The following is a 9,109-nucleotide window of genomic DNA, read 5'->3' as shown; positions in this document are numbered from 1 at the left end:
GGGTTTCTGGGTGTGGAGAAAAAATGGGGAAATTTGGGGGAAATATGGATAAAATATGGATAAAATGTGGATAAATACACAGGGTATAAACGTCCTCCTCGTAGTCCCCGGACATGGCCTGAAATGGGGAAAAAACACCCGAAATTGGGAAAAAATGGGGGGAAAATGAGATTTTTGGGGTTTATGGGTGTGGGGAAAAAATGGGGAAATTTGGGAGAAATTTGGGGGAAATATGGGGAAAATTTGGATAAAATCTGGATAAAAACACAGGGTGGAAACGTCCTCCTCGTAGTCCCCGGACATGGCCTGGAAACGGGGAAAAAACACGGGAAATTGGGAAAAAATGGGGGGAAAATGAGATTTTTGGGGTTTCTGGGTACGGGGAAAAAATGGGGAAATTTGGGGGAAATATGGGGGAAATATGGGGAAAATACGGCAAAAATATGGGGAAAACGTCCTCCTCGTAGTCCCCAGACATGGCCTGAAAACGGGGAAAAAACACGGGAAATTGGGAAAAAATGGGCGGAAAATGAGATTTTTGGGGGTTCTGGGTGTGGAGAAAAAATGGGGAAATTTGGGGGTAATATGGATAAAATATGGGGAAAATACGGCAAAAATATGGGGAAAATGTCCTCCTCGTAGTCCCCAGACATGGCCTGGGAATGGGGAAAAAACACCAGAAATTAGGAAAAAATGGGGGGAAAATGAGATTTTTGGGGGTTTCTGGGTGTGGAGAAAAAATGGGGAAATTTGGGGGAAATTTGGGGAAAATACTGATAAAATATGGATAAAATGTGGATAAAAACACAGGGTGGAAACATCCCCCTTGTAGTCCCTGGACATGGCCTAAAAATGGGAATAAACCATGGGAAATTGGGAAAAAATATGGGAAAAATGAGATTATTGGGATTTCTGGAAGCGGTGAAAAAATGGGGTGAAAAATGGCAAAATTTGGGGAAAATATGGATAAAATATGGATAAATATGGGAAAAAATATGGGGGAAACGTCCTCCTCGTAGTCCCCAGACATGGCCTGAAAATGGGGAAAAAACACGAGATATTGGGAAAAAATGGGGGAAAATGAGATTTTTGGGGCTTCTGGGTGTGGGGGAAAAATGAGGAAATTTGGGGGAAATATGGATAAAATATGGGGAAAAAATTGTGAAAATGTCCTGCTCGTGATCATCAGATGTGGCCTAAAATGGGGGAAAAATGGGGAAAAAATAGGAAAATTTGGGAAAAAATGAGGAAAATTGAGATTTTTGGGATTTCTGGAAATCGAGAAAAAATGGGGGGGAAAATGGCAAAATCTGGGGAAAATATGGATAAAATATGGATAAAATGTGGATAAAAACACAGGGTGGAAACGTCCTCCTCGTAGTCCCTGGATATGACCTAAAAATGGGGATAAAACACGAGAAATTGGGAAAAAACGGGGGGAAAATGAGATTTTTGGTATTTCTGGGTATGGGGAAAAAATGGGGAAATTTGGGGGAAATACGGATAAAATATGGGGAAAATGTCATCCTCGTAGTCATCAGATGTGGTGTAAAATGGGGGAAAATGGGGGAGAAATGGGAAAAAATGAGAAAAAAAAATTAGATTTGGGGATTTCTGGGAGTGGTGGAAAAATGGGGGGGGGAATAGGGAAAAAATGGGGGAAATGTGGAAAAATTGAGGGAAAAAAGGATAAAAATGGGGAAAATGGGAATAAAATTGAGGGAAAAAAGTGGAAAAAATGGGGGAAATGAAGGAAAATGGGGGGAAATGGGGGAAAATGAGAAAAATTTGGAAAAATGAGGAAAAATGGGGAAAATGGCGACAAATAGGGGAAAAATGGGGGGAAATGGTGGAAAATGGGGGGAAATGAGGAAAAATGGGGAAAACTGTGGGGAAAATTGAGGGAAAATGAAAAAATGGAAAAAAATTGGGGGAAATGGAGGAAAAATGGGGGAAATAGGGATAAAATAGGGAAAAAATGGGGGAAATGGTGAAAAATGGGGAAAATGGGGGACACCGAGAAAACTTTGGAAAAAAAGAAGAAAAAATGGGGGAAATGGGGATAAAATGGGGAAAATTGTGAAAAATGGGAAGAATGAAGAAAAAATGAGAAAAAATGGGGAAAAGTCGGGGAAATGGAGAAAATGGGGGAAAATGAGGAAAATCTGTCAAAATGGAGAAAAAAGGGGGGAAATGGGGATAAAATGGGGAAAATGGGAGGAAATGGTGAAAAATGGGGAAAATGAAGAAAAAATGGAAGAAAATGGGGGGAAATGAGGAAAAATTGAGTAGAAAATAGGGGGAAAATATGGAAAAAAATGTGGAAAATGGGGGGGAAAATTGTGAAAAAAACATGGGGAGACCATCCTGGCTATGATCCACAGATACGGGCGAAGAAATGGGATAAAATCACGGGAAAATGGGCAAAACGTGAGAAAAATGTGGGGAAAATTCTCCTCGTGGGCCTAAGACAAAGCTGGGGCAAAAAAAATGGCGCTGGGCACACCTGGGCACACCTGAGCACACCTGGGCACACCTGGCACAGCCCCACCCATTTTAGCCCCTCCCCCTTAAAACCCCGCCCATTTAGCCCCGCCCCTTAAAGCCACACCCATTTAGGCCCCGCCCCTTTTAGCCCTGCCCCTTTTAGCTCCACCCATTTAAACCCCGCCCCTTTAAGCCCCGCCCCTTCAAGCCCCGCCCCCTTAGGCCCCGCCCCTCTCACCTTTGGGGTCTCCCGACTTTGGGGGGGCTCAGAGGGGCCCGGGGGGGGGAAGGGGGGGCGGGGCCGGGCCATGGGGGGCGGGGCCGGGGGGGCCCCTCGCGTCACCTGTGGGGGGACAGAAACGGGGGGGCACCCCCAAAGTGACCCCCAAGTGACCCCAAACTGACCCCAAATGTGACCCCCAAAAGTGGCCCCAAATGTGAATCCCAAAAGTGACCCCAAAAGTGACCCCAAATGTGACTCCAAAAGTGACCCCAAAGTGACCCCAAAAGTGACCCCAAAAGTGACCCCAAAGTGACCCCAAAAGTGACCCCAAATGTGACTCCAAAAGTGACCCCAAAGTGACCCCAAAAGTGACCCCAAAAGTGACCCCAAAGTGACCCCAAAAGTGACCCCAAAGTGACCTCAAAGTGACCCCAAAAGTGACCCAAAAGTGACCCAAAAGTGACCCCAAAGTGACCCCCAAATGTGACCCCCAAATGTGACCCCAAACTGACCCCAGACCCCCAAAAGTGACCCCAAAGTGACCCTAAAGTGATCCCAAAAGTGACCCCAAAGTGACCCCAAATGTGACCCCAAAAGTGACCCCAAACTGACCCTAAAGTGACCCCAAAGTGACCCCAAATGTGACCCCCAAAACAGCCCCACCCACCTGAACCCCAAAATTCCCTCCCAAAATCTCCCCACACCTGCACCCCAAAATCCGCCCCCCCAAAATCAGCCCCACACACCTGAACCTCAAATACCTGAACCCCAAAATCGCCCCACACACCTGAACCCCAAAATCAGCCCTGCACACCTGAACCCCAAAATCAGCCCCCCCAAAATCACCCCTCACACCTGAACCCCAAATCTGCCCCCACACCTGAACCCCCAAAACCGACCCCAAATACCTCCCCGAAACACCTGAACCCCAATACCTGCACCCCAAAACCGCCCCCATCACCTGCCCCCCACACCTGAACCCCCAAAATCCCCACCCCAAAATCACCCCACACACCTGAACCCCAAATCTGCTCTACATCACCTGCCCCACACCTGAACCCCCAAAATCACCCCAAACCTCCCTCCCACACCTGCACCCCAATATCTGCACCCCAAAACCGCTCCCCATCACCTGCCCCACACACCTGAACCCCCAAACCGGCCCCAAATACCTGCCCCCCACACCTGAACCCCCAAAATCACCCCATCACCTCCCCCACACACCTGAACCCCCAAAACCGACCCCAAAATCACCCCACACACCTGAACCCCCAATATCTGCACCCCAAAACCGCTCTCCCTCACCTGCCCCACACACCTGAACCCCCAAATCTGCTCCATCACCTGCCCCACGCACCTGAACGCCCAAAATCACCCCAAACATCCCTCCCACACCTGAACCCCAATACCTGAACCACCAAACTGCTCTCCATCACCTGCCCCACACACCTGAACCCCCAAAATCACCCCAACACCTGCCCCACATTCACCTGAACCTCAAAACCTGCACCCCAAATCTGATCCCCATCACCTGCCCCCCACACCTGAACCCCCAAAATCCCCACCCCAAAATCATCCCACACACCTGAACCCCAATACCTGCACCCCAAAACCGCCCCCCAACACCTGAACCCCCAAATCTGCTCCATCACCTGCCCGACACCTGAACCCCCAAATCTGCTCCATCACCTGCCCCACACCTGAACCCCCAAATTTGCCCCCATCACCTGCCCCACACACCTGAACCCCAATATCTGCACCCCAAAATCACCCCCCACACCTGAACCCCAATACCTGCACCCCAATACCTGCACCCCAAATCGGCTCTCATCACCTGCCCCACACACCTGAACCCCCAAATCACCCACACACCTGCACCCCACACACCTGAACCCCTAAAATCCCCACCCCAAAATCATCCCAGACACCTGAACCCCAATACCTGCACCCCAAATCTGTTCCCCATCACCTGCCCCACACACCTGAACCCCCAAAACCGGCCCCAAATACCTCCCCCACACACCTGAACCCCAATACCTGCACCCCAAAACTGCTCCCCAATACCTGCCCCATGCACCTGAACCCCAAAAATCACCCCAAACCTCCCTCCCACACCTGAACCCCCACACCTGAACCCCCAAATCTGCTCCCCAACAACTCCCACACACACCTGAACCCCCAAATCTGCTCCTCAGCAGGTGTCCCCCACACCTGCACCCCCAAAATCACCCCAACACCTGCCCCACACACCTGAACCCCTAAAATCCCCACCCCAAAATCACCCCACACATCCTGCACCCCAAATACCTGCACCCCAAATCTGCTCCATCACCTGCCCCACACACCTGAACCCCCAAAACCGGCCCCAAACCTCCCTCCCACACCTGAACCCCAACACCTGCCCCACACACCTGCACCCCCAGATCTGCTCCATCACCTGCCCCCCACACCTGAACCCCCAAAATCACCCCAAACCTTCCTCCCACACCTGAACCCCAATGCCTGCACCCCAAATCTGCTCCCCATCACCTGCCCCATACACCTGAACCCCAATACCTGCACCCCAAAACCGCCCCCCATCACCTGCCCCACGCACCTGAACCCCAAAATCCCCACCCCAAAATTACCCCACACACCTGAACCCCCATACCTGCACCCCAAAACCGCTCCCCATCACCTGCCCCCCACACCTGAACCCCCAAAACCGGCCCCAAAATTACCCCACACACCTGAACCCCAATACCTGCACCCCCAAATCTGCACCCCAACATCTGCCCCACACACCTGAACCCCCAAATCTGCACCCCAAAACTGCTCCCCAATACCTGCCCCATGCACCTGAACCCCAAAAATCACCCCAAACCTCCCTCCCACACACCTGAACCCCCAAAATCCCCACCCCAAAATCACCCCACACACCTGAACCCCAATACCTGCACCCCCAAACCTGCCCCAAATACCTCCCCCACACCCCTGAACCCCAATACCTGCACCCCAAATCTGCTCTCCATCACCTGCCCCACACACCTGAACCCCCAAAATCACCCCAACACCTGCCCCACACTCACCTGAACCCCCCAAAATCACCCCAAACGTCCCTCCCACACCTGAACCCCAACACCTGCACCCCCAAACTGGCCCCCATCACCTGCCCCACACACCTGAACCCCAATACCTGCACCCCAAAACCGCTCCCCATCACCTGCCCCATGCACCTGAACCCCCAAAATCACCCCAACACCTGCCCCCCCACACACCTGAACCCCCAAAATCACCCCAACACCTGCCCCCCCACACACCTGAACCCCAAATCTGCTCTCCATCACCTGCCCCATGCACCTGCACCCCCAATACCTGCACCCCAAAACCGCCCCCCAATACCTGCCCCCACACACCTGCACCCCCAAAATCACCCCAACATCTGCCCCACACTCACCTGAACCCCAATACCTGCACCCCAAATCTGCTCCATCACCTGCCCCATGCACCTGCACCCCCAAAACCGACCCCAAACCTGCCCCCCACACCTGAACCCCCAAATCTGCTCTATCACCTGCCCCCATACACCTGTACCCCCAAAATCACCCCCAAATCTGCCCCCCCACACCTGTCCCCCAAAATCCCCACCCCAAAATCACCCCTCACACCTGAACCCCAATACCTGCACCCCCAGATCTGCTCTCCATAACCTGCCCCCCACACCTGAACCCCCAAAACCGGCCCCAAATACCTCCCCCACACACCTGAACCCCCAAAATCCCCACCCCAAAATCACCCCACACACCTGAACCCCAACACCTGCACCCCAAATCTGCCCCCAACACCTGCACCCCAAAACCGCTCCCCAACACCTCCCCCACACACCTGAACCCCCAAATCTGCTCCTCAGCAGGTGTCCCCCACACCTGCACCCCCAAAATCACCCCAACACCTGCCCCCCACACCTGAACCCCAACACCTGCCCCCCACACCTGAACCCCTAAAATCCCCACCCCAAAATCACCCCACTCACCTGAACCCCGATACCTGCACCCCAAATCTGCCCCCAACACCTGCACCCCACACCTGAACCCCCAAATCTGCTTCATCACCTGCCCCACACACCTGCACCCCAAAAATCACCCCAAACCTCCCTCCCACACCTGTCCCCCCCCCACACCTGCCCCACACACCTGAACCCCAAAACCTGCACCCCAAAACCGCCCCCCATACACCTGCCCCCCACACCTGCACCCCAAAATCTGCCCCCATCATCTGCCCCCCACACCTGAACCCCCAAAACCAGCCCCAAATACCTCCCCCATACACCTGAACCCCAATACCTGCACCCCAAAACTGCCCCCCATCACCTGCCCCACACACCTGAACCCCAATACCTGCACCCCCAAACCTGCCCCACACACCTGAAGCCCCAAAACCGGCCCCAAACCGCCCTCCCACACCTGAACCCCAATACCTGAACCCCCAAATCTGCTCTCCATCACCTGCCCCACACACCTGAACCCCAAAAACCGGCCCCAAACCTCCCCCCCCCACACCTGAACCCCCAAAATCCCCACCCCAAAATCACCCCACACACCTGAACCCCAAATACCTGCACCCCCAGATCTGCTCCCCACACACCTGCCCCCCACACCTGCACCCCCAAATCTGCTCCATCACCTGCCCCACACACCTGAACCCCCAAAACCGACCCCAAAATCATCCCACACACCTGAACCCCAATACCTGCACCCCAAAACCGCCCCCATCACCTGCCCCCCCCACACCTGAACCCCCAAATCTGCTCCCCAATACCTGCCCCCACCCACCTGAACACCCAAAATCCCCACCCCAAAATCACCCCACACACCTGAACCCCCAAATCTGCCCCATCACCTGCCCCACACACACCTGAACCCCCAAATCTGCCCCCCACACACCTGAACCCCCAAAACCGGCCCCAAACCTCCCTCCCACACCTGAACCCCAATACCTGCACCCCCAAATCTGCTCTCCATCACCTGCCCCACACACACCTGAACCCCCAAAATCCCCACCCTAAAACCACCCCCACACCTGAACCCCCACACCTGAACCCCCAAAATCACCCCCAAATCTGCCCCCACACCTGAACCCCTAAAATCCCTGACCCAAAATCACCCCACACACCTGAACCCCAATACCTGCACCCCAACATCTGCCCCATACACCTGAACCCCCAAAACCGGCCCCCATCACCTGCCCCATACACCTGAACCCCAATACCTGCACCCCAAATCTGCTTCCCATCACCTGCCCCACACACCTGAACCCCCAAATCTGCTCCATCACCTGCCCCACACCTGAACCCCAATACCTGCACCCCCAAACCTGCCCCACACACCTGAACCCCCAAACCGGCCCCAAATACCTCCCCCCCACACCTGCCCCCCCACCCACCTGCCCCCCATCACCTGCCGCCCCCCCCCGACCCCCCAAAATCGCCCCCAAATTCTCCCCCCGCCCCCCCCGGACCCCGCGGTCCCTCCGGCCGGGCCCCGCTCACCTGCCGGGGCCGAACGGAGCCGAACGGAGCCGAACGGAGCCGAACCGGCCCGAACGGAGCCGAACGGAGCCGAGCGGAGCCGAACGGAGCCGAACGGAGCCGAACCGGCCCGAACGGAGCCGAACCGGCCCGAACGGAGCCGAACGGAGCCGAACGGAGCCGAACGGAGCCGAACGGAGCCGAGCGGAGCCGAACGGAGCCGAACGGAGCCGAACCGGCCCGAACGGAGCCGAACGGAGCCGAACGGAGCCGAACGGAGCCGAACGGAGCCGAACCGGCCCGAACGGAGCCGAACGGAGCCGAACGGAGCCGAGCGGAGCCGAACGGAGCCGAACGGAGCCGAACGGAGCCGAACGGAGCCGAACGGAGCCGAACCGGCCCGAACGGAGCCGAACGCAGCCGAACGGAGCCGAACCGGCCCGAACGGAGCCGAACGGAGCCGAACGGAGCCGAACGGAGCCGAACGGAGCCGAACCGGCCCGAACGGAGCCGAACGGAGCCGAACGGGCCCGAACGGAGCCGAACGGAGCCGAACGGAGCCGAACGGAGCCGAACGGAGCCGAACGGAGCCGAACCGGCCCGAACGGAGCCGAACGGAGCCGAACCGGCCCGAACCGGCCCGAACGGAGCCGAACCGGCCCGAACGGAGCCGAACGGAGCCGAACGGAGCCGAACGGAGCCGAACGGAGCCGAACCGGCCCGAACGGAGCCGAACCGGTCCGAACGGAGCCGAACGGAGCCGAACGGAGCCGAACGGAGCCGAACGGAGCCGAGACGCTTCGTCTCCGCCCGGTGGGAGCGGGGGAGGGGCGGAGGGATTTTGGGGGGGTTTTGGGGGGATTTTGGGGGGATTATTGGGGGTTTATTGGGGA

This window comes from Taeniopygia guttata, chromosome 37 (assembly GCF_048771995.1).
Source record: "Taeniopygia guttata chromosome 37, bTaeGut7.mat, whole genome shotgun sequence".
NCBI lineage: Eukaryota > Metazoa > Chordata > Aves > Passeriformes > Estrildidae > Taeniopygia > Taeniopygia guttata.
This window is presented reverse-complemented; position numbering follows the sequence as displayed.